The sequence below is a fragment of the Ovis aries genome, chromosome 3 (genome assembly GCF_016772045.2).
Source record: "Ovis aries strain OAR_USU_Benz2616 breed Rambouillet chromosome 3, ARS-UI_Ramb_v3.0, whole genome shotgun sequence".
In the NCBI taxonomy this organism is placed as follows: domain Eukaryota; kingdom Metazoa; phylum Chordata; class Mammalia; order Artiodactyla; family Bovidae; genus Ovis; species Ovis aries.
Genome location: NC_056056.1, coordinates 135,755,263 through 135,781,603, shown reverse-complemented (window position 1 = coordinate 135,781,603; position 26,341 = coordinate 135,755,263). Strand labels below are relative to the sequence as shown.

Below are 26,341 nucleotides of genomic sequence, written 5' to 3'. Positions count from 1 at the left end.
CATCTAGGCTGTTGTGAATGATGCTGCAGTGAACATGGATGTGCAAGGTCTCCTCTTTGGGACCTTGCTTTCAGTTCTTTTCGCTGTGTACTCAGAAGTGGGATTACTGTATTATATAGTAGCTGCACATTTAGTTCTTTGAGTAGTCACCATACTGTTTCCCATAGCACTTGTATCATTTTACGACTTCCACGAATCGTGTACAGGTGTTCCAATTTCTCTGCATCCTTGCCAGCACTTATTTTCCGTTTTCTTTATTTTATATATAGTGGTTTGTATTTGAAGTCACTGTGTTTTTGGTTTGCATTTCCCTGATCATTAGTGATGTTGAGCCTGTTTTCATATCCTGTTGGCCATTTATTATTTCAGAAAATATTTATTTTTATTTTGGCTTTGCTGGGTCTGGTTGCTCTGTGTGGGCTTTCTCTAGTTGTGGTGGGCAGGCTTCTTGTTGTGGTGGTTCTTCTTGTTGGGGAGCACAGGCTCTAGGGCATTGCGCTTCGGTAGTTGTAGCGTGTGGGCTGAGTAGTTACAGCTCACCAGCTCTAGAGCGCAGGCTCAGTAGTTGTGGTGCTCAGGCTTAGTTGCCCTGTGGCATGTGGGGTCTTCCCGGACCAGGGATTGAACCAGTGTCCCGTGCATTGCAAGGTGGACTCTTAATCTCTGGGCCACCAGGGAAGGCCCCTTGTTGGCCGTATTATCTTTAGGGAAATGTCTAATCAAGTCCTTTGCCCATTTTTTTGATCAGGTTATTTGATTTTTTAATTGTTGAGTTGTGGGAGTTCTTTATATAGTCTGAATATTAACTCCTTATTAGATCTATGATTTGTAAATATTTTAAAAATTTTAGCTTTATAACTGACATAAAAAATTGTAGGATATTTAAAATATACATTGTAGTAATTTGAAAGCATGTATGTTGTGAAAGGATTTGCCCCTCTGGTTAATTTGAATGTAATTATCACTTTACATGTGCATGTATGCATTTCATTAATTAATTTTTCTGGTGAAAACATTTAAGTTCTCTTTTAGCTCATTTCAGTTATATAGTACAGTGTTATGAGTTGTAGTCACCAGGTTTTACGTTAGATCCTCAGACCTTATACGTCTTAGAGCTGGAAGTTTGTGTCATCTTAACCATCTCCCCTATTTCTTCCACCTCACAGCCTCTGGCAACCACTTTTCTGCTGTCTGTTTTCTGTGAGTTTGACTTTTTAGAATTCCACCTATAGGTGATACCATGCAGTATTTGGGTTTCTTTCTGACTTAACTCACTTAGCATAAGGCCTGCAAGGTCCATCCATGCAGTGGCAAAAGGAGATTCGTAAGTATTCTCTCCCATTCTGCAAGGATCGCCTTTCTCTAGCTCCCTAGGGATTTCCTCTGTTTTTGTGTTACAGACTCTGTTTTCTGGGTTCCACGTCTTCACCTTTTTGAGTTTTACTCCTTAACTTTGGCTGAGTGCGTCTCTGAAGGGCATCTCTACATGCGTCTTGTTTTTCAGTTTGAGGCCTGCCCCCTCAGCTGTGCTGGTGTCCCTTATTCTAAAGATGCTCTGTTTTGCCTTCTAGATAATAAATCTGTAGTCCCTGGGTCAGGAGGATCCCCTGGAGAGCGAAATGGCACCCCACTCCAGTATTCTTGCCTGGAAAATCCCACGGACAGAGGAGCCTGGTGGGCTACATCCCGTGGGGTTGCAAAGAGTTGGACATGACTGAGTGACTAACACACGGTCTTTTGCTAGGGTGAAGAAAGGGCATTCTCTTGGTTTCGTGGAGGAAAGGAGAGGTCTGTGAGTCTAACTTTGCTTTAAACAAACCTTCAACAAATCTTCCTGTTTGAAACCTACCTTTTCCCCCATTTCCAGAGGGAGCTGATCCAGCCCATCCCTGAGCCTTTCAGACTTCCGCAGTGTAAGTTTCCCTGCTTCCCCGTTGCCGCTTAGGACGCAGCTTGCTCGGGTCTGCTCAGTCACCCATCATTTATCCACCTGCTTTCCCAATGTAAAAATTTTGTTGCTGCTGTATCTTCAGTATTTTTTTCCCTTGTGGGTTAGAGTTTAATTTTTTCCCTGTCACTGTCACGTAGTGAGGTTTGCAGGGGCCAGGCACCCCCATTCTGCTGTCTCTGACTGGAAGTCCCCTGAACTGTCCTTTATTGCAGCTTTTTTTCTCCGGCTGGTCTTTTTTTCTGCTTGTCACCTGTGACTTGTAGCTTTACCCTCACTTGTTCCATTGCCAGTCATCCTTTCTTTTGTTTAAGCCTTCTTTTGATGTAGGCCATTTTTTAAGTCTTCATTGAATTTGTTACAGTATTGCTTCTGTTTTATGCTTTTTGGCTGCCAGCACATGGGATCTTAGTTCCCTCACCAGGGATCAAACCCCATGCCTTGGAAGGTGAAGTCTTAACCACTGGACAACCAGAGAAGTCCCTCTGTCATCCTTAATATTTATTTTTTCCAGCTTATTTGACCTTTTATCTTTTGTTGTTTCCTTTCACCCTACGCTTCTTTGGCACCTCTTGATCTCCTCCTTTTCTAGGTGCCTCCAGCTAAGCAGAGTAACCCTTCTCTCCCTTTGCTTCTTGGCAGGTTCCCTTCTAAGCAGTATGCGTGCGTGCATGCCAAGTTGCTTCAGTCATGGCCAACTCTCTGTGTCCCCATGGACTGTAGCCCGCCAGGCTCCTCTGTCCATGGGATTCTCCGGGCAAGAATACTGGAGTGGACTGCCATTTCCTCCTCCAGGGGATCTTCCCACCCCGTGGTCGAACCTGCATCTCCTGCATTGTGGGCGGATTCTTTACCCCTGAGCTACCTCGGAAGCCCTCTCCCCAGTATGCAGAACACCAATCAAAGCCTGGTTCTAGCTGCATTTTATTAACTGTTTAAGAAATTATTCTGAACAACACAGTGTTCACACACTGTGACCACACACACATCTTTAGAAATTAAATCTTTGTTGATTTAGTGCATGTCCGGACTTTGCTTCTCTCTCATTCTTGGTGCCTTTTATTCTGCTTCACGTCTCTGACTTTCATCTTTATACTGACTACTCGTCTTTTGATATGTCTTCCTCCTTGAGGGTTTAGGCAGACTTACATAGAATAAACATTATGAATAATAGAACTAACATTACAGTAGGAAGGCTGAACTTATTGTCCCAAATGATAATATATATTGTGAGACTTCCTGAATTGCTAAGTCTTGGTTCCTTATTTATAAAATGGGAACAGTAATCTCATCCTTTATGGGTGAGATTTGGGACTTCATGGTACTTTGAGAGACAAATGAGATGGATTGAGCAAAACTGTCTGGGAAGCTCTGAAATGTAATTTTTGTCCCCGTCTGGCCTCCTGCACGCAGTCCAGGTAGAGGTGCGGGAGCTGCTTTCCCAAGGGGTGTATGTGGGTACCAGTGAGACTTAGTAGATCCCTGGGGGACATGCTGTGGTTTGGTGACCTCTCTGCTTTTGGGTGGAAGCCATTGCTGCCCTGTGCTCGTAGCTTGGCAGACGTGAAGCATCGGTCATACCATTCTTGGCAGGGACGCTGATGTTCTCACAGCAGTGGCAGGGCCTCCCTAGGCAGCGGACACTACGAGGAGTGCGCGATGGTGGCTATCTCCTGCTGAACTGTGGCTCCCGGGCCGCTCTAGGGGAGATTGGCCCTGAGGGCTCTGCTGGAACCCACGGAGGGCAAAAGCTAACAAAAACGTACTACCATTATTATGCACTGTCTGCTTAGCCCTGGAAGAATATAGTTACGTAAACTTTGTGAGTCTTAGTAAATGGAGTCTGGCGTTCCTGTTGCTTTTTCCTAAGGTTGAACTTGCTTTTGCCTCTCTGCCGTATAATTGGCACACTGATTTGTTCAACTTTTTTTTTTTTTTAAGAAGAAAAACTAAGTACACAAATTGTAGTGTTATAGATAGTAAAGAGTGAGCATCAACACAACCCAATATAAATTGTCACAGATTTCAAGATGTATAGGGTTTCATGAAATGAATTAACTCAATCTAGTTCAAAAACTCCTGGAGATTGCATTGTTTTATTAATCTCCTTTACCCTTAGAGACAACACAAATAGTAGAAAAAATTAAATGGTTCTAACACGGCAGCACTGGCTAAGGACAGCAAGGTGATTTATAAAGCTTCTGTGCTTCTGCCAAGGGTGTAATTGAGAATTATACACTCCTAGGATTGAAAGGAACCTTAGAAGTTCTCTGTTCTGACATTTTTAATAGATGTGGAAATTGAGGTTCTGAAAGGTGGAGTCGTTTGCTTGAAGTCACTCAGTTGGCAGCGCTGTATTTCTGAACTTGTTTTCCACCAATGAGGAGTATCTCAAGAACAGTTTGAAGAGCTTCCAGTCAGAAATGGCTAAATTAGTATGCCTAACAACCTCTGTTTTTTTATCACACTTCAATTAATGACAGTAAAGGGAAAAAAAATTTAGCAGTAACTCAGGATAAAACAGAACTGCAGAAGAGACAACAGGAGCAAAATTCTGAAATGTGGAAAGCAGGTGGGTAAGTGACAGCTGACTGAGCAGCCCTGGGAAGGCTGAATCCTGCGTGGCAGTGGGGAAACTGGGCGATCTCCACTGTGAGAACCCAAAAAGCTTGGGTGGGCTTGATCAGTTTCCTCTGGTGATGGGAGTAAAAGTAGGTTACAAACAGGAAGAGTCACTGAAAGTTTGCCTAAGAAAAGTTGATACTCACAGATCCTCTCCGTCCCTGCAGCCAAGAGAATTCTTCATCCTAGCAGATGACTATAGATTTATTTCCTAAAGAGGGTGAAATAGAGGGTCTTTAGGATGGGAGACGTCAGGCACAGTTGAGGGCAAAGGGAGCACACTGTGAAGGCACTTTCTGCTCATGTATAATTTCTCTCCATAGCCAGTATCATGTACCAACGTTGATTTAGTTCCAAATGTGCGACACAGATAATTAGATGACCCCTAACCCTACCCTGGAAAAGGACAAACTTCTTATTAACTGGTCTCCCACTGAGTGAATCATTTAGGTTTTTGGATAACATTTCATTTTTCCTTTTCTTTCCTCTCCTGTAATTTAGAAGTTAATATGCACAGAAGAGAAGAGGATGTAAGGAACTATAAGAAGTTGAAGAGTAAATACTTCCTGGGTATACTAGTTTTGTCCTAACAGTTGGATTAGTCAGCAGTTGATACTTTAAAAATACTGTTTTATTAATGCATAGCTCTTGCCAGTCACCTTACACGTTTTGGCCATGGAGCTAAGAGTGATGTACAAAGAAACCCAAGGTGTATTCTTTGCCCTTGTAGAAGGGGTGAGATGCAGCGCACCACATTCAATCTAGCTGCTGTTGTGTAAAGTGTAAGACTGGGTAAAAAGTTAAAAGAAAAAGTCTTGTCCCTTCCCCTAGGAGAATTTGCAGTCTAAAGTGGTCTTTCTACCATTTGTAGGAACATGGATGAACCGAGAGAATATCATAGTAAGTGAAGTAAGTCAGAGAAAGACAAATATTATATGATATCACTTTATATGTGGAATATAAAAAATAATATGAATGAATCTCTGCAAAACAGACTCACAGACATAGAAAATAAACTTACAGTTAACCAAAGGAGAAGTGGGGGGAGGGGTAAATTAGGAGTATGGGATTAATAGGTACAAACTAATATACATAAAGCAGTAAGGAACTGTATAGCACAGGGAACTATAGTCAATATCTTGTAATAACCGGTAATGGAAAACAATTTGAAAAAAATGTATAAAACTGAATCATGTTCCTGTATACCTGAAATGAACATGATTTAAGTCAGCTATTTTGTTGTTGTTAAAGTCATGTCCGACTCTTACGTGATTCCATGGACGATAGCCCACCAGACTCCTCTGTTCATGGGATTTCCCAGGCAAGAATACTGGAGTGGGATGCCATTTCCTTCTCCAGGGGATTTACCCGACTCAGGGATCAAACCCGTGTCTCCTGCTGGCAGGCAAATTCTTTACCACTGAGACTCAGTATAGATTGTTTTGAAAATTAGACACTCAAGATCCTTTTCCTGCCTCTATTCAGCCAAAGCAATTAGTACTGGTGAATACTTGAGATTTTATTTTTGTTGTCCTTCATGAACTATGCTTGCGGCCGTCATTTTGAATCGGAGACAGTTCCAGTTTCTTAAAGAAAACTGATGAGTGTGTTTTTATATTATGTATTCTACAGTTTGTCATTAAATTTGCAGATAACGTTAAAAGGCCTAAGACTCTTCTGTGGATATTTTCTCATGCTTCCACATGCAGGTCTTTATCCCACTCATCTCCAGTTGTGACGTTCTCATAGTTAAAAATATATTTGTTTAAAGAGAGCTATATATCTGTTTTTGTTGTTGTTTTAAAGAGAGCTACTAGTAGCTTCTGTGGAGCTCTTCAGAGTAAGATAAGTTAAATTAGCATACCCATGGACACATTGCATCTAAGATGGTCTGCCATCTTATGTACCTTTGGCTTACAGAAGTAATATTCCTGAGAAGTTGTCTGTAAAATAGTTTTGTGTATATATATTTGTTTTTATCATATAATTGAGGAAATTAATTGATTGTAACAGAGGAACCAGAGATCAAATTGCCAGCATCCTCTGGATCATGGAAAAAAGCAAGAGAGTTCCAGAAAAACATCTGTTTCTGCTTTATTGACTATGCCAAAGCCTTTGACTATGTGGATCACAATAAACTGTGGAAAATTCTGAAAGAGATGGGAATACCAGACCACCTGACCTACCTCTTGAGAAACCTATATGCAGGTTAGGAAGCAACAGTTAGAACTAGACATGGGACAACAGACTGGTTCCAGATAGGAAAAGGAGTACGTCAAGGCTATATATTGTCACCCTGCTTATTTAACTTCTATGCAGAGCACATCATGAGAAACTCTGGGCTGGAAGAAGCACAAGCTGGAATCAAGATTGTTGGAGAGTGAAAAAGTTGGCTTAAAGCTCAACATTCAGGAAACGAAGATCATGGCATCTGGTCCCATCACTTCATGGGAAATAGATGGGGAAACAGTGGAAACAGTGTCAGACTTTATTTTGGGGGGCTCCAAAATCACTGCAGATGGTGACTGCAGCCATGAGATTAAAAGACGCTTACTCCTTGGAAGGAAAGTTATGACCAACCTAGATAGCATATTGAAAAGCAGAGACATGACTTTGCCAACAAAGGTCCGTCTAGTCAAGGCTATGGTTTTCCTGTGGTCATGTATGGATGTGAGAGTTGGACTGTGAAGAAAGCTGAGCACTGAAGAATTGATGCTTTTGAACGGTGGTGTTGGAGAAGATTCTTGAGAGTCCCTTGGACTGCAGGGAGATCCAACCAGTCCATTCTAAAGGAGATCAGTCCTGGGTATTCTTTGGGAGGACTGATGCTAAAGCTGAAACTCTAATACTTTGGCCACTTCATGCGAAGAGTCGACTCATTAGAAAAGACTCTGATGCTGGGAGGGATTGTGGGCAGGAGAAGAAGGGGACGACCGAGGATGAGATGGCTGGATGGCATCACCGACTCGATGGACATGAGTTTGAGTGAACTCTGGGAGTTGGTGATGGACAAGGAGGCCTGGCGTGCTGCAATTCATGGGGTCGCAAAGAGTTGGACACGACTGAGCAACTGAACTGAACTGAACATAATACTGTTCAGGCTCTTTTGTAATATTGGTGTGTTTCCCTTTGAGGGATTCTTAATCTACTAGTAATTTGCCATGTTTTTCATCTCTATATTGTGAGGGCTACTAAGTCCTTTTGATTGAATTAAAGGGAATAAATAATATAGTGACATAATTCAGATACTTGGAGTCACTTTCCAAAGTGACATGTGAATTGTTTTAGATTATCTCAAGTGACTTTGACTGCTGGATACAAGCTTTTGAATAAAAAAAGGGTGGTGGAGGAGGGGGAACTGTCTTGAGCTGTTCATCTAGATTTTGGATCCAGTCTTAAATAGTGGTTATATGTGATTCGAGAATGCAAAAACTAGAGCGCCTCATTGTTGTTGTTCAGTTGCTAAGTTGTGTCCGACACTTTGCAACTCCATGGACTGAAGCACTCCAGGCTCCTCTGTCCTCCACTATCTTCCTAATATGCTCACATTCATGTCCACTGAGTCAGTGATGCTATCTCACCATCTCATCTTCTGCAACCCTCTTCTCCTTTTGCCTTCTGTCTCTCCCAGCATTAGGGTCTTTTCCAGTGAGTTAGCTCTTTGCATCAGGTGGCCAAAGTATTGGAGCTTCAGCTTCAGCGTCAATCCTTTGATGAGTATTCACGGTTGATATCCTTTAGGACTGACTAATTTGACCTCCCTGCGGTCCAGGGAATTCTCAGGAGTCTTCTCCAGCACTACAGTTAGAAAGCATCAGTTCTTTGGTGCTTAGCTGCCTTTATGATCCAACTCTGACATCTGTACATGACTAATGGAAAAACATTGCTTTGACTCTAAAGACCTTTGTCAGCAAACTTGATGTCTCTGGTTTTAAATACACTCGATTTGTTATAGCTTTCCTTCCAAAGAGCAAGTATCTTAATCTCACGGCTGCATAGTAAGGGAGTGTACGGTGATAAGGACAGGAAGGAAGTTAGCATTTAGCTCTCTTCTGTATATAGGGTTGGAGCAGATGCTTAAAAGCATAACTTTCCTGTTCCTTTTAGCAGTGCTATTTATGTTAAAATTTATGAAGTTAATTTTTCTTTAAAAATGTCCTCGTATTATTTTATGGTCAGATTAATTTGTTATCTAAATATAATTCATTAGTATGACTTAATGGCCATTGGGTGACTGGCAGTGGAGTAGGGACAGACTGATTGTAGTAAATATGAAATGTAAGCCAAATAAATACTTAGTCATGTTGGTGGTGGTTGTTTACTTGCTAGATTGTGTCCGACTCTTTGCGACCCCATGGACTGTGGCCCATCAGGCTCCTCTGTCCATGGGATTTTCCAGGCAAGGATGCTAGAATAGGTTGCCATTTTCTACTGCAAGGGATCTTTCCCACCCAGGGATCGAACCTGCAGTTCCTTCACTGGCAGGGGGATTTTATCACTGAGACCCCAGAGATGAACAGCCAGATCAATTTTAACTACAATTAGTATCTCAGTTGACTTAGCTGCCACAAAGAAACCTATCATACTTTAATAAAATTTAACTGTAGAATAATTGTTAAATGTTAAGGTTATAAAGCACTGCTTTATTTACTCATGGAACCAGAAGACCAGTGCACCAGTTTTCATTCATTTCATTTGTTTGGGAGCTGCTGGTTGTTTGATTTCAACATATGCTTAAGTCTTGTTAAGGTATAATTTCTTCAACTTCGTTTTCTTTCCTTTTTTTTTAGGCTCTTATTCTGTGTGCTTTCTTTGATCCTTAGCCTTGAAGCATTGGCATGACATGTGGCAAATTTATTTTTCAGTCTTTAGGTGGAGGGAGTTGAGTTAATCATACATCTCAATTCATGATGCACCATCAACACTGGTTTGTGCAGGTCTTCTCTCTTAGCTTTTAAAATTAATTGGAATTAATTTTCTTTTACCTCCACTTCTCATTTCTGCTCTCAGTCTCCCTTAGTTCACTGTTCTAATATATTTGATGTATTTTTATAAATACATAGTGGGATTTTTTTGGTTGTGTATTGTTAAATTTACCTAAATGGTGTGCTGTGGTCTTATCCCTCCAACCTCCCCTGGTCCTCATTTAGGGACTGTTTGAGGATGATATTTCTGTGTATACATCTAGTTCTTTGTGTATAACTGCCATCTACTGTCTGTAAATGACTTGTTCCCTCAGTAATGGGCACCCACATTACCTTCAGCTCCCCACTGCCACAGACAGTGGGATGTGTAGCCGTGTTCTTGTTCTCTTGTGGTCCTGTGGGAGAATTTTCTGGACATGTGCTTAGAGTGAATTGTTGCATGTAATTTGATAAACACGACCAGATTTGGGCTCTTTGTGTGCCCAGCGGATCCTATCCATCTTCCTGCCAGCACTTGGCTTTATCTGCTTTTCTAATTTTTGCCTATCTGATATGGGTAAAGTGGTGTCTTAATGGTGTTTTAATTTGCATTCTCCAGTTACTAATGAGTTGCAACATATGTTTGTATTCCGTTGGGGCCATTTTAAATGTCTCTTCAGTGAATTACCTGTTCATATCTTTCACTCATTTCTTTAATTAGAGTTCATATCTTTTCCTGGTTGATTTGTAGACATCTTTTATCTAGTTTAGAATATTAGTGTCATAGTGTGTTAATTTTGTCAATGGTGCCTTTTGTTGAGCAGAAGCTAACATTGTTGTATAATTTTTTTACCTTATGGTTTCTGGGTCTTGTTAAATATAATAAAGGTAGTCTACATTTTAAATTATATACTTTAGAATTTAGTTTTTTACATTAAATCTTTAATCTGAGTCCATCATTATCTATGGCTTAGAATAGTAATCGTTTCTACTTGTAGTGAGGCTGTTTTTCCAACCCCATGAACTACTTTGTGGTACCAAGTTAGTCATACCTCTTATGCATCATGTTTCTATATTTTCATGACTCTCTTTCTAACAGTCTTTGTTTTATTAGGTATATTTGTTTTTTCTCACATTAGTACCAACCTTTATTGTGTGTTTTCTGTTTGTTTTTTCACTCTGCTTTGTGCTATCTTAAAAACTCATAGTGTTTATAAATTAAAAAGATGTAACTTCTTTCTCAAATTAATTATATAAACTCAGTGTAGTCCCAGTTTTGCATGTTAGTTGCTCAGTCGTGTCTTGACTCTTTCTGACCCCATGGGTTGCAGCCCACCAGGATCCTCTGTCCATGGGATTCACTAGGCAAGAATACTGGAGTGGGTTGCCATTTCCCTCTCTGGGGATCTTTCCGACCCATAGGCTCAATTAAATTTCATCTATTTTTACCCTTCAGATGTGGTAAACATTTACAAGTTTGAATGGAAAAGTAAGGATTTTTTTTCACAGTTGACTTATCACTTTCTGGCCCTCTTAATGCATAGTCTATTTAAGTTCACAGTTTTTCTTGTGCCAACATTGGCATTTTATACTTTTCTAGAAATTTATTCATTTTATCACTAAAAATTTTTTGTTGCTGTTGTTTTTTAAAACTTGTTTATTTGGCTGCACTGGGTCTTTGTTGCAGCTTATGAGATCTTTAGTTGCGGCATTCGGGATCTAGTTCCCTGGCCAAGGCTTGAATCTGGGCCCTCTACCTTGGGAACGGACAGTCCTAGCCCCTGGACCACCCGGGAAGTCCTCTCTTTTTTTTTAAGAATAAAAATTTTTATTTTAGGACAAGTTTAGGTTTACAGAAAGATTGTGGAGATAGTACAGAAAGTTCCCATTGCAGCTGACAAATTCTTTTAGCCTTTCTTCATCTTTGTTTCACCTTCATTCCTGAAGGATATCTTCACTGAGTTTAGAATTTTGGGTTGACACTGCTTTTCTCTTGTGTGTGTGCTCAATCGTGTCTGATTCTTTACAACTCCATGGTCTGTAGACTGTCAGGCTCCTCTGTCCATGGGATTCTCCAGGCAAGAATACTGGAGTGGGTTCCCATTTCCTCCTCTAGGCTTTTCTCTTCGCACTTTAAAATTATTGTTCCACAGTCTCTTGGCTTCCATGATTTCTGATGAAAAGTCTGCATTCATTTAAATTACTGTTCCCTGGTATGTAATATGACTTTTTTTTCCTGGATATTCTTTTAATTTTTTTTTTCTGGCAGTATGATTATGAGGTGCTTGGATGTGATTTTCTTTAAATTTATTCTGCTTGACTTTCTTCAATCTGTAAATTTGTATCTTTCACCAGACTTGGGAAGTTTGCAGATATTATTTCTTCAGTTATGTTTTCTACATGAGCCAGTTTCTTCTTTTCTTCTGTGATTCCAGTGACATGGATGATAGTGTTTTATAGTTCTCTGAGGCTATGTTACGTTTTCTCAGTCTCTTTCTGGTCGTCGTATTGGATCATAATATTCATCTGTCTTTATGGTTATTGAGTTTTCCCTCATTATCTTAGTTCTGCTCTCCAGCTCATCCTGTGATCTTTTTATTTGACATACTTTTCTGTTGTAAAATTTCCGTTTGGTTCTCTGAAAAAACACTTTTATTTTGAAATAGTTATGTATTTACAGGAAGTTTCAAAGAAATGTGCAAGAAAGTACCTTGAACTTTCCCCAGGCTGTCTCAGTGTTAACATCTTGTGTAACTGTCGTACATTATTAATGAAAATTGACATTGGTACAATCCATAGAGCTTAGTCAGACTTTTCCAGTTACATACGCAGTTGTGTGTATATGTGCACATTCCTGTGTGTGAGTATGAAGGTGAAACTTGCTCAGTTGTGTCTGACTCTTTGTGACCCCATGGACTGTCCAGTCCAGTCCATGGAATTCTCCAGGCCAGAATACTGGAGTGGGTAGCCTTTCCCTTCTGCAGGGGATCATCCCAACCCAGGGATCGATCCAGGTCTCCCGCATTGCAGGCAGATTCTTTACCAGCTGAGCCACAAGGGAAGCCCACGTGTGAGTATGGTTTTATGCAGTTTTATCATGTGTTGTATCATGTAACTGCCCGACAATCAAACTACAGAGCTGTCATCATCATCCATTTGGTGTTTCTCTTCATTGTTTTTGCTTTTCTTTTGGGAACATCTGCTTTTCAAGAGTGTTTACCTTTACCTCATGGAGCATAGTTATAATAACTGCTTTAAAGTTCTTTGATAATTGTAATATGTGTTTAATTTTGGTTTTCGCATCTCTTGTTTCTCCCCCAAAGAATCGGTTATGTTTTCTTGGCTCTTTGTTTGTTGAGTAGTTTTGAATTGTGTCAGGAACATATTGAGTATTATTTTGTGAAACTTCGGGTGCTGTTGAAATCTTTTGTTTTAGCTGACAGTTGGTTTGGTTAGGTTCAGATCTTAAGTTTGGTTCCACCTTCTGTGAAGAGTGGGGGTTCCGTTGTCATTTGAGCTCTCAGCATTTGCTGTGCGTTTTGAAACTACACCACCCTTGGTCATTGGACTCAGGCAGCTTCTTATGTTGTAGTTCAGGCTCAACGCCTTTGCTGTCCGCCTTTGGATTTGTTCTGCACATGCAAACTTGGAGAGCAGACAAACACTGTAGGGGAGGGCACAGGGGAGAAGCACTCAGCCTAAGACTTATATTTGTTTATATGTAGAACTGAGGGTCCTCTCTTTCCAGTTTTTTCTTGTTTGGTGTATCCCCACATTCTTGGGCTTCCAGGAGCCCCTTTCCCACGAAATTCTGTGGAGAAAGGAAAAAAAAAAAGAAAAAATTTACCTTGTGCTTTTTGCCTTGCTTTGGCTCTCTCTTTTCCCCAGTCCTGTGGCCAGAATGAGGAAGTTTCTCTCGGCATTTTTAGTTTGCGTGTCTGCTGTGCTATTTTGTGAATTGGATCAAAGCTGGGCAGTAGAGTTTTAAAAATAAAAAAGGGCAGGGAAACTCACTGGTACTGTAATTTTTCAAGTTTTTACTTCCCTTACCTGTTTGATTGTTATTCACTTTTCTCCTTCCTCGGGTAGTTTTCTTTTTGTACTCAGTTCAGTTAGTTTAGTGAGAGTTGATCAGTTGTGTCTGACTCTTTGCAACCCCATGGATATACATTCCATGGAATTCTCCAGGCCAAAATACTGGAGTAGGTAGCCTTTCCCTTCTCCAGGGAATCTTTCCAACCCAGGAATAGAACCAGGGTATCCCATGTGGGCAGATTCTTTACCAACTGAGCTATCAGGGAAGCCTACTCAGTTCAGAGTTTTTAGCTTTAATCAGTGGGAGAGAGATGGTGCAGTGGTAAAGAATCTGCCTGCCAGTTGCAGGAGAGGCAAGAGATTCCTAGATATGGAAGATCCCTTGGAGTGGGAAATGGCAGCCCGCCCCAGTATTCTTGCCCAGAACAGAGGAGCCTGGTGGGGTACAGTCCATGGGGTCGTATACAGTCAGACAGCTGGATCACTGAGCACAGCACACAGTGGGAGAGAGAGTCTGTAGTGGGTTTACTCCATCTTGACATCTTTGGTAGGGTGTAATTTGATAAAATCAGGGCAAAAAAAAAAATTATCAAATAATAGAGAAACTAGTTAAGGGCATGGATTTGTGAAAGGGGAACAGTCTGGGGGAACAGTCATGCCTCATCCACTTTTTTGTAGACCAAACATATTAGGTTGAAGCATATGAAATTAACATTACTTGATCATCTTTGACTTACATAAACAGCAGTTTCTCATGAATTTGACCTATATTTAACTCTCAGTTCTGAAATCTGAAGAAAGAAAATGAAACTTCAAGTTTAAATATCATCTGTATTAAGGTGAATGCTTGCTGCTTTAACAGACAAATCCAAAATCTCAGCTGCATTCATGCTTGCTAAGTCGCTTCAGTTGTATCCGATTCTTTATGACCCTATGGAGTATAGCTTGCTACGCTCCTCTGTCCGTGGGATTCTCCAGGCAAGGATACATGCCCTCCTCAGGGGATCTTCCTGACCGAGGGATTGAACCCTAGTCTCCTAGTCTCTCGCGTTGGCAGGTGAGTTCTTTACCTGTAGCACCACCTGGGAAGCCCTCTCAGATGCATAACATGGTCCAAAATGGACTGTTGTTGGACAGGGAATGGGGGAAACCGCTTAGTGAGATCATGGGAGACCCAGGTTGATGAAGACTCATCCATGGTTCATACACAGCTTCTGGGGGTTCTGGGGGTTGAAAACCAGCCAGGAGACTGGGAAAGGGAAGGGGTGACAAAAAAGAGGATGACAAGAGCATACTCACTTCTTAACCTCAGCCCAGAGTGGGCATGTTGGTTTGGTGAGGTCCAACCTAGATGTAGGGGTGATGGGTAGGGTGGGGAGGCAGAAGATATAGTCTGCGTTTGTCAGCTGCTTTCTGGCACCACTTGTGAAGGGAAACGTAAATCTCTGGTGGGCAGCTAGCTGTCTCTGCCGCACTATTTCTTGATCGCGTGGAGAGTGTCTTTCTTACTTATGGCTGTACTGGGTCTTTCTTGCTGCGAGGCTTTCCTCTAGTTGCAGTGAGCAGGGGATGCTCTTAGTTGTGCTGTGTGGGCTTCTCGTTGTGGTGGCTTCCCTTGTTGCAGAGCAGAGGCCCCAGGGCACGTGGACTCAGCAGTGGCTCCCAGGCTCCAGAGCACAGGCTCAGTAGCTGTGGGGCGCAGGGTTAGTGGCGCTGAGGCACGTGGGGTCTTCCAGGACCAGTGTCTCCTGCATTGGCAGGTGGGTTCTTTACCACTGAGCCACCTGGAAAGTCAGGAGAACTCCTTTTTGCTTTGCGTATTAATTCGCTAGGGCTGCTGTAACAAAGACTAACACAGACTGGGTGGCTTAAACAATAGAAATTTATTTTCTCACAGTTCTGGAGGCTGGAAGTCCAAGGTCAGGATGTCAGCAGGGTTGGTTTCTTCTGAGGTCTCCCCTTGGCTTACACACGGTGCCTGCTCACTGTGTCCTCACAGTCTCTGTGTGCTCATCCCTCGTGTCTCTCTGTGTTCACGCTTCCTCTTTTAATAAGAAACCAGTTCAGTTGGATTAGGGCCCATCCTAAGGCCCTCATTTTAACTTACCTCTTTAAAGGTTCTGTCTCTCATTACAGTCCCATTCAGAGGTACTGGGTGTTAGGGCTTCGATACTTGAATTTTAAGGGGACAAAATTCAGCCCATAATATCACTGTACATTTATAATAAATGTATATTTTTTTTTACTGAAAGTAGTCATACTCCATTAAATAGAAGAAGAAAGGAGTGTTAGATCTGTATTATAATTATGCTTTTAATGGATCTGGAATAAATTTTGAATTATATATGTTAGTGAAGATTACCACTATCGCAGAAGCATTTTTCCTTATTTATTCGTCAAGGAAACAGTTTGGCAGTGAAGATAGTTTAGTTTTTAGTGAATGTGATTAGTGTTTTTCTCTCTTCCAGAGTTTGGAAGTGTTCTTTTCTTACTGTAGCTTATCCAAGGGATATGTTCATTAGCAAGATAGTAAGGAGAGTTACCAACCATGTCACCTATAAGGAAATTACCACTCTCTGCAACATAAGAATAAATCTTGTGTTTATAAGATTTATAAATCTTGGGCTTTTTTTTTTTTTTTTTTTTTGGCATCTGCTATTCTACTTGTTGGGGCTTCCCTGATAGCTCAGTTGATAAAGAATCCGCCTGCAGTGCAGGAGACCCTGGTTTGATTCCAGGGTAAGGAAGATCCACTGGAGAAGGGATAGGCTACCCACTCTAGTATTCTTGGGCTTCCCTTGTGGCTCAGCTGGTAAAAAATCTGCCTGCAATGTGGGATACCTGGGTTCGATCCCTGGGTTGGGAGGATCCCCTGGAGAATGGAAAGGCTACCCATCCTAGTATTCTGGCCTAGAGAATTCCATGGACTGTATAGTTCATGGATCTCAAAGAGTGGGACACGACTGAGCAACTTTCACATTCATCCTACTTGTTACGCCTTGTTGACAGGGTGCCCCTCACTTACGTTTGGAGGGGTTCCTGGGAAGAGTGTAACCTGGGCTCCCGTGTCAATGAGAGTGTCCCCATGGATAATTAGAGGAGTGAACAGGTGATTGTCCCTCAGTGGAGGGACGAGCTCAGGGGACTGCAGGGGTCCCTAGGGCAGAGGCCTTGCCAGCTGTATCTCTTTAAGAGATCTGGGTGTGGGATCCCAGAGTCTGCAGTCAGGGCTGGAGCCTTGCAAGAGGTGACAGTTTCATCCTTTGGACTGGGACCGAGGTCTCCTGAAGAGCCCGCCGCTCCTGAACCAAGGCTCTTAACTTGTATTTGGCTGTCCCGAGATGACTTATCAGGGACCCTGATTTCTGCAGCTGCCAATACAGAGAGCCTGTTGCTCATCTTGTACGGGAGGCTGAGCTTCTTCCTTCTGTCTCTGTGAGCCTGGAGGGGCCTCTTCCTATATAAACAAAGCTTGAAAACAGTTTCAGAGACCCCTATGAACCATTAGCACCCTTCTCCCTCTCCCTTTGGGTGACTGTTTCTAAAAAGCCTTGCATTTCTGTTGTGGTGTAGTTAGGCGTCTTTGTTCCTCATTCACACTGGCCATTGTTGGACTTTTTGGTACAGTAGGTATTAACAGGGAATGCCTGGGACAGAGGTTTCTTCCTCAACTCATATGCTGCCGCCTCGCATTCTTGGGGGTCCCAGTCGACCACTGAGGGGTCGGGGTCCCCCTCCAACAGTGTACCATTAGCAAATACGTTTGGGAAAGCTCCAGGCTCCAAGGAGGTAGCCTTTACAACTTGGCATATGGACATGCCACTGTTCTCAGAGACATCCAAGTCATGGGGGCCTTACAAGCTTCTAGTATTTTTTTAACCTCCTCTGGGGACTGAGGAGGGTCTGGTACCCAGTGTTTTGGGCCCCAGTTTCAGCAACGTATGATGCCCTTGCTTCACAGTGTTTGCTTCCAGGTGCCATGACGGCCGGGACTTTTTAGGAGATTTTGTTTTATTGGAACTTGTTAAATGACGTTTTGTTTCTGAAAACCAAGGCCATGTTATGTGGTTGGTTGCCTTTGCAGCCTACCAGACACTTGACGGTGGAAGAGGATGTGCTTGTGAACTCCACCATCTGAACTGTTGGACCCCTTCTCTTGGCCTGCTGTTTCATCACCGCCATTCCCAGTGGGTTAGAGGCAAAACTCTAAGGGAAAAATAAGGCTCTTTACCTCTTATACAGGTGGTGATTAAAGATTGTGTAGCCTCACTGTCGAATGTCAGAACCTGTTTTTTTGACTCCTCAGGATTACCTTTTACGGGGTGAGGTTTAGTTCTCTCTTATAAAACTATATTCCACCTTTATAGTTTCATTACAGAATCTTAGTTCCCCAACCAGGGATTGAACCTCGGGCCAGGTTCAATCAGTAAAAGGGCTGAGTCCTAACCACTAGATCGTCAGGAAATTCCCTACTCCACGTTCAAATGAACTATAATTATTTTGAATATTATATACATATCAGGTAAATATTGATATCTTTAGAGATTTTGCCTTTATGCTTGTTTTTGTAATTATTGTATTAAAAGTTATATTAATATCAGATGAATACTGGTTTTTAAAAGATTGTATTTTTACATGTTTTTATATTTATTATGAAACTAATAAGTTTAACAATCTACTGGCTTCCAAAAAGGAGTAACAGCTCAGCTTCTGTGTTGACATCTGCTGCTGGCTGTTAAAGTGAGAAATCTTTTCCAGTTTGGTTGTAGAAACTTGTCACCTCTATGAATGAAGTTATCCAGTTACTTTATGAGAGAGATTCTGTAGTCAGACCAGTTTTTTGCTGTGTCATGATCCTTTTATCATTTCTGAAAATCAACTCTTAAGATTTTCCAGGTCTTGCTTAAAAATGAGAAAGTTCTATAGTTTTTCTGTATATGTTTACTTAACATGTTCATATCTTAAAAAACAGATCTAGGGAATTCTGTAGTATATGGTGTATGTATTCTCTCTGTGTCTCTCTCTCCCCTCTTCCCTCTCTCTCTCTCTTTCTCTCTCTCTCTCTCTCTCTCTCTCTCTCTCTCTCTATATATATATATATATATATATACACACACACACACACAAACACACATATATATACATATATAGTGTTCAACATGTATTCCTTGGATCAGTAAATATTTGAGCACCTACTATGTTCATAGAGGGTTCAACATGTATTCCTTGGATCAGTTAATATTTGAGCACCTACTGAGTTCAAACATTGTTCTGCATGAGACAATTGCTGACTGTATAAATGCATAAAGATAAAGGCAGACAATATGTGGATATATGAGGCTTAAACAGTTTTTTCAGTACCTTGGGTTACTTGAGAACTTCCTTTCAGTGAGCAGCCTTAAATATGTAAAACAATAGTCTCAGAAGTTTTGATTTCATTCTTTCAACAGAAGTTTTATTAACTAACTGCTTTACTATTTAGTAGATTCTGGGGATAGCAAAGTGACTCTGACCCAGTTCCTGTCCACAAAGGGCTCACAGTCTAATCAGGAACTGATTTGTAATGAAAAGGAAGTTAAAGGTTGATTGTATGCTGAGGTAAACGATAATAGAGGTATGAAAAGAAAATGCCATGGCAACACAGGGGAGGGGTGGGGGAATGGGCTTGCCAGGAAAAGCCTCACAGAGGATACATTATTGTTGGCAGCCCCTTGAACGACTTTGGCTGTGAGTAGATGGGAGTTCAATTCTCTGTGACCCTTGGAACCTAAGCCTTTTAATTATTCATAAATAACTTAAACATACAACTAGGACTGGGAGTTTATTTAAAAGATGCACCTGCGTTTCTAGTTTAACCTTTAGTTTAACTAGTCCTTTAGGAAAAGGCATTTATGGATGCAGCTGTATGGCAGCGTTACAGATGTTTGCTCTTTAGAGTTCCTTACAGCACAGTTACACATATACTGCTTTGCTTAGGTTGCCCTCTCCTTTTTAACACAAAATGTCTCTCATTTATAGTATATGGCTCCTTTAAAAAAGAAATGCACCGTTACAAAGGAGATTTTAGGTTTTTCATTTCTGTGTTGTGAAGTTAAGATACATTTCTTGGAAAAAAATGTTTGCTGTAAGCGGAACTGAAAACATTTGCTAGGAGAGAGTTAAGGGTCGCTAAACTCATGACATGCTGGATCTGTGGTGAGCGGAGAATGCTTTCACAACAATTTGATTCAGCAAACACTCACTGAGTGCCGTGGTCAAAGCACTGCTGCTAGACACTCTGATGGAAAAGAAAATGAACAAAACATAGGCTCTGTTTTAAAGGATCTTCCAATTTACTGCACTGAGTCTCCTTTCTTCTCTTCTCCATTTTTGCCATTTCCCAGATAATGAAAAGTAGAGCTGTAATTTATCGATTCTGTAAGCTGAAAAGGGTATCAAATTAGTTTGCTTAAAATGTTGGGCTGGTTCTCCTTCCTGCTGCCAGGATTTAAAATAACAGAAAATATTTGGTGCCTCCTTCCACAAATTAACATTTCCATGAGTGGCTGCTTTTCATGGAGCATCTTGAGCCAGCCCCTCTCGTGCTGTGAGTCTTCATTGACAGTATTAAATCAGATCTGAGCAGCTCTAGGAGACAGTTGAGAGTTTGAGAATATGCCCAGTGTCAGCATCTTGGCTAGAGAGTGCTCTTAAACAAAGAACACTCTTGGCACCCAACAACCGATTAGACGTGTACCATTCAATGTGTGAGCTCCAATAAATAAGCCACGCAGGGCATTCAGTGCTTTCATTTGGGCAGAACTAAATGGTTAAGTGTCCGTTTAGGCTTCCCCCTAAGTCTGTTCCAGGCAGTCAGCACATAATCCAGAAGATGTAAAATCTCCCAGTATAGCCACTTCCCTTTACTATGTAAAGCTCTGTGCGGGGTGCTTCAGGCTGTAAAGAGACAAGACTGAGTACCAGTCAGGCAGTTTACGGATTGAGTGGCACCCTGCTCTAACTGTTCGACCTGCCATCCCATTGCAGGTCCATTTCTTCCTGGCCTGCCCCGGTGTGTAGCCACCTACCACGTGGTGTTGACCCTGACTCATTCAGTATGGTTCTTCTAACACAGTCTGTAACCTTATCCTGAATGTGGAGTGGATATTGGAAACAGTAAGAAATGGACCTAGATTGCTGGACAGTGTCTGCAGTGACTGATGAAACCCATTGTGACACCAATCACTTGAGGTATTGCCTTAGGGCTGTTGTATTTTTGTGATCAGGTCTCATGAACAGGCGGAACCCAGATAGGAAGCAGTCTTTAAAAATGGTTAGCCCATTTGGTTTACATTTCCTTTTTCTACAGAGTGTGTATTTTCCTGTCCTCAGACTAAAATCGGCACAGTGTGGTATATAATAGTGTGAGGTTATTTTGCATGAAATCACTTGATCCATTTATTCAAGTAATTTATCTTTTCAGGTTTTTTTTAAATGATCTGGGATAAATATTTATGAATTATATGTAAGTACTTGGAGAGTATTTGGCGATGTGTTTTTCTTAAGAATAGAATTATGCTTTGATTTCCTTGACTGTGTTTGATGATATTAAAAGTTCTTGGAAATTTGTTCCAAAGTCTGAAAGTGGATGGAATGTTTGGGATTAATTTCAACTATAATTATGTTTTAATGGTGGTAGTGTCTCACCTGTTTCATATTACAACAAATGAGAAGTGCAACACACCATCAAAATGGTAAAGAAGCTTCCATCTAAAAGGAAGGAGAATAACATAACCATTTAAAAGTCTTAAATTATTTTACTGTGCATGTGTTAATCGCTTAGTCTGTCAGACTCTTTGCAATCCCCTGGACATAGCCCACCAGGCTTCTCTGTCCATCAGATTCTCCAGGCAAGGATACTAGAGTGGGTTGCCATTCTCTTCTCCAGGGGATTTTCCTGACCCAGGGATCAAACCCGGGTCTCCTGCATTGCAAGCAGATTCTTTATTACTTTGCCACCTGGAAAGCCCTTATTTTACTAGGATTACATTAAATTAGATTAATTAGATTGCATTTATCTAAAGTTACTTAAACTTTATGTTAGGATCTAGAAGGGAGGGGAGAGCAATAAATAGCACCTTCCTCTTCCACCCAAGTTTTGAATAGATTGAATAGAAACTAAAGGATTAGCAAATAGGGATTATAATATCACCTTTATTATTGATGAAGGCAAGGTAAAGGAAGCAGTTTAGTATTAGAGCCAAATTGGGTTGTTAAGTTCCAGAATTAGGCAGACCTGCCCCCTGGTCACAGTCCTGCTGGATTAGAGAAGGCACATGTAGTAGAGCTTCCAGCCAGCGTATCTCCTCTAGTTCACTCTCAAGAGGAAGAGAGGCACAACTGGGCCATTTATTTTCCCTACATCTGCCAGTCAGATCAGTTACTTCCCTTCCCAGGATAGAAGCATGTAAGTGACAAAGAATTGCCAGGGATGTTACAACTGGTGGGGCTACATTCAGGAAGCCAGACTTTAGCAATGAGGAGTTAACGCTCCTCAAAAGCATTTGGCTCCTTCCCTTGTGTGGTTTCCATGAAGAATGGGTTGGTCCCAGGTAGGAAGTGGTAGCATAGCTAGGCTAGGAGCAAGCTTCTGTTTTGGGGAAGAGACCTTATAACAAGTGGCCTCTTGGAAATTACAGCAGACGATTGTTTGCCAGAATCATGGGAATTGTGCGCCCTTAGGCAGCCCTCGCTGCTTTCTGAAACATCTATGGTTTGGCATCTTTCCTGGGCATTAAGTGGAGGTCCACAACTTAGTTTGCTGCTGTCCTTTAGCATTTTAAAATATACCTGCTGTTCTGTCTCTTCTCTGAGTTTTCTTCACAGACTCCTTTTGTCTCCTCCCCAGCCCCTAGTGTTTCCCATGATTGTGGCCAACTTTCTTTTCACTTGACACTCTTAACCTTGGCTGCCAGCCATTTACACGGTTTTAGCTGTTTAGTATATTGATGATTTCCAAATCTTTCTCTCTACCCAGACCTCTGTTCTGAGCTCCATATTTATATGTCTGGCACTCTGTTTAACAGTTCCACCTGGGCCATCTGAAACTGACTGACTCTTCCTCCACCCTCTCAACTACCACCGCTCAGAAACCCTTGAGCGTTCCGTTTGTATCCACAGTTCTTGTGAGTGGCACCTCCGCCTGTCTGCTAGGTTAAGCCAGAAACATGGGTGTCACCTCCGCAGGCTCTTCCTCTCCTTTGTTGCTTATCTCCCAGGTCAGAGGTCAGCATCTAACTGGAGGCCTGTGGGCCACGAATGGATTTTTACATTTCTGAGTTGTTTAAAACAAGCACGTATGTGTGTTTGTTATGGAGGCCCTCTGTTGTCTGCACAGCCTGTGTATTTACTATCTGACTGCTGTCCTGGGTCAACAAATCTTACCAGTTCTCCCTCCAAAACATCACTGTTGCTTTTTTCTCTCTATCCCCACTGGCCCTTGCTCCTCCCCATCTCACTTGCCCTATTTCTCTCTTGGCCCCTCACTAAGTGTTGTCAGATTTCTTTATAAAACACAAAACCCTAGTGATGTCCTTTCTTGTTTAAAATCCTGCAGTGTATTTTGCCTTTTTCTCTTTTATTTTCTTCCTACAACCTCTTCAGCCCATAGGACTCTGCTCAGTGGTCACCTTTTCCATTAAGCCCACCTGTCTCCTGCAGGTATGCCCCTATTCCACCTGGTTTATACTTCTGTTATTGCACAGTCTAGATTGTGTTTTGAGAACCCATTTCACATTCAGTCACCCCTGTTCCACCATGTACACCTGGAATTCAGGTTTCGTTTCCAGTTTGTTTCTATATTTTCTTTACCTAGCTGTGTGTGGCATCTCAGAGGACTGTAATGAATTAATACATGCAGTGAGTGCTTTAAGGAACTTAGTTCTTTAGAACTTTAGTTCTTAGTTCCTAACATAAAAAAAACATTCATGAAGATTTAATTAATCAGTTTGAGTTGGTGGTTGTTCCGTCGCTCAGTCATGCCCAACTCTGCAGCTCCATGGACTGCAGCATGCCAGGCTTCCCTGTCCTTCACCATCTCCCAGAATTTGATCAAACCGTGTCCGTGAGTTGGTGATGCCATCCAACCATCTTGTCCTCTGTCGTCCCCTTCTCTTCCTGCTTTCAGTCCTTCCCAGCATCAGGGTCTTTTCCAGTGAGTCAGCTCTTTACATCAGGTGGCCAAAATGTTGGAGCTTCACCATCAGTCCTTGCAATGAATATTCGGGGTTGCTTTCTTTTAGGATTGACTGGTTTGATCTCCTTGTAGTCCAAGGGACTCCCAAGAATCTTCTTCAATGACACAGTTCGAAAGCATCAATTCTTTGGCGTTCAGCCTTCTTTATGGTCCATTTCTCACACTCATACATGACTACTGGAAAAACCATAGCTTTGACTATACTGGATTACTGATCTTAACAAATTTTATCCATTTTCTTCTCCAGGAGATCTTCCCAGACCCAGGGATTGAACCTGTCTCCTGCATTGCAGGCAGATTCTTTACCACTTGATCCATGGAGGAAGGACCTTTCTGTCTTATACTTTGAATGAATTATTACTAGTGTATAATTTTTTTTTTAAAGATCAATTCATTGGTCATTTGGAAAATATTGAATTAGTATGTTAGGTACATCTTTCAAATTATGGCACATTTCATTATACATTAGCAAAAGTTGTATTTGTTAATCTCACATTCAGTCTGATAAGAAAAAATGCTAAGTATTGGAAAGCTGTCAAGCTCAAGTATTCCAAAATTTTGATTTTTGCTTTGAAGTTACCTCCAGTTCACTGAAGTTTATGATTGTTATCAGTGCTGCTGGTACCAAGCTCACTTGGTTAATTTTTAAGAGAATGTCTGCCAGATACTCAAGTCTGAAAACCATAGCTTGTCCATCAGTTCAAGTAGAAATGATGTTAAAGTAGGAATGGTGTATGGGTGTTAAGTGCTCTCAGGAGGTAGCCACCGCCATCTGTTGGGCATTACTTCTGGCCAGACTCTTTGTCGTCCCTGTTCAGTGAGGTTACTGGGGGAGCAAGGTCCGCAAGCCTCATGCTGTCCCTTGCAAGGTGACTCGCCACTGTATCTCTGTGCTGGTGTGCCTCATCCTGGTCTCCAGGGACACTGGCATCATCTCAGTCCCTGTGCCCAAGAAGCTACTGGTGATGGCTGAATTGACCACTGCTCCATCCTGCCATCACTGCCATCTGGGGCAGCTTTGCCAAGGCCGCTTTTAATGCCATTTCCAAGACCTACAGTTATCTCACCCCTGATCTCTGGAAAGAGTCAGTGTTCACTGAGTCTTTGTCTGAGCCTCCGTATCAGGAATTCACTGACCTTCTTGTACAGACCCACTCCAGCGTTTCCGTGCAAAGGACCCAGGCTCCAGCTGTAGCCATCACATAGTTTTATATGAGAAAAATAAAGTGAATGAAGCCAGTTTAGAAAAGAAAAAAGACAGCCAGTTCAGCTCAGAACTGTGTAAGTGCTTTTCCTTGAGACAACACAGAATATTAGAAAGATGTGGACTCAGGGATCAAGATGTAATAAAACCAGTAACTTCCACTGTACATGCGTGGCCTAAGTCACCACTGCCTTGATTTGTGCTAAGACTCCAGCCATTTTATTCACCAATGCTTTTATGCTATGAGAGCAAATACTTTATGAATTTTGAGATCCACTGTTATGGATGAAGAGCAAAAGGTTCAAATATAAAATAGCCTTTCACACAGTAAAAATGGCAAAAAATCTTTTTATATCTTTATTAAAGTATTTTACACTTTGTGGACCTTTGTAAGTTCTTGCGGGACCCCCAGAAATCAATTGATCACGTTTTGGGGAACTGCTGATTTACAGTGGTTTGTGGCTTGACTTGTTTCTTTCTCTTTTCTCAGATTTCTTCTACTTGCCTTTACTTTTACTGAGATAGACGCTATAGATATGCTGATCTGGGTAGAATACCATTTGGACTGGCGGCCTCTGCACTAGAACAATGCTAGGACTGGCTCTGGGCCCAAAAGAGAAGACCGGTTCACAGCCTCACCTTGGCCTTCAGGAACACAAGCAGCAGGGAAGGGCCATAAACCTGCTGGCCTTGTTGGCTTGCTGTGTGCGCGTTCAGAAACTGGTCGCATCACACCGACCTGAGTCCAGAGGGAGACATTAACTGTGAGTCAAGTGCTTTCCTTTTGAAGGAGTCTTTCAGGCTCCAGGGCTGGAGAGGTTCTCAGGCCCTCCATAGGTCTCTCAGACCTACACTCTCTAGTCCCAAAGCTTCTGAGTCATATCACAGCCTTTTCATTCTAATTATCTCCAGGAAGGGGTCTCCAGATTTCCTGGCTGTAATAAAACTTAGGAGTTAAGAGGTTTTTCCTTTTGAGTACTCTCGATGCTCCCTTGTGAAACTTAAGTCCGTTTCCTTTAGTTTTGTTTTTAATAAAAATAGCCAGTAAGAGTGTGCTTCATGCTACTGCTTTATATTCTGAAGACAATTTATTTTGCTGTATCTTCAATCTATTTTAGCCTTTTTTTTTTCTTTTTTCCTTCTAATTTTTAATCCGGTTCCTTTAATCCAGTGGGCTTCCCTGGTGGCTCAGAGGTTAAAGCGTCTGCCTGGAATGCGGGAGACCCAGGTTCGATCCCTAGGTTGGGAAGATCCCCTGGAGAAGGAAATGGCAACCCACTCCAGTACTCTTGCCTGGAGAATCCCATGGAGGGAGGAGCCTGGTAGGCTACAGTCCATGGGGTCACAAAGAGTCGGACACAACTGAGCGACTTTACTTACTTTAATCCAGTAGT

General features: G+C 41.8%; 1 protein-coding gene and 1 pseudogene across 5 annotated transcripts in view; both read left to right on the top strand.

Moving 5' to 3' along the window:
• LOC132659434 (small ribosomal subunit protein uS5-like) overlaps positions 1-24,969 on the top strand; it is a 72,290-nt pseudogene extending 47,321 nt beyond the window's left edge.
• The window catches only part of DIP2B (disco interacting protein 2 homolog B), a 230,844-nt gene that overhangs the window by 47,321 nt on the left and 157,182 nt on the right, over positions 1-26,341 (top strand). The window lies entirely within an intron of this gene.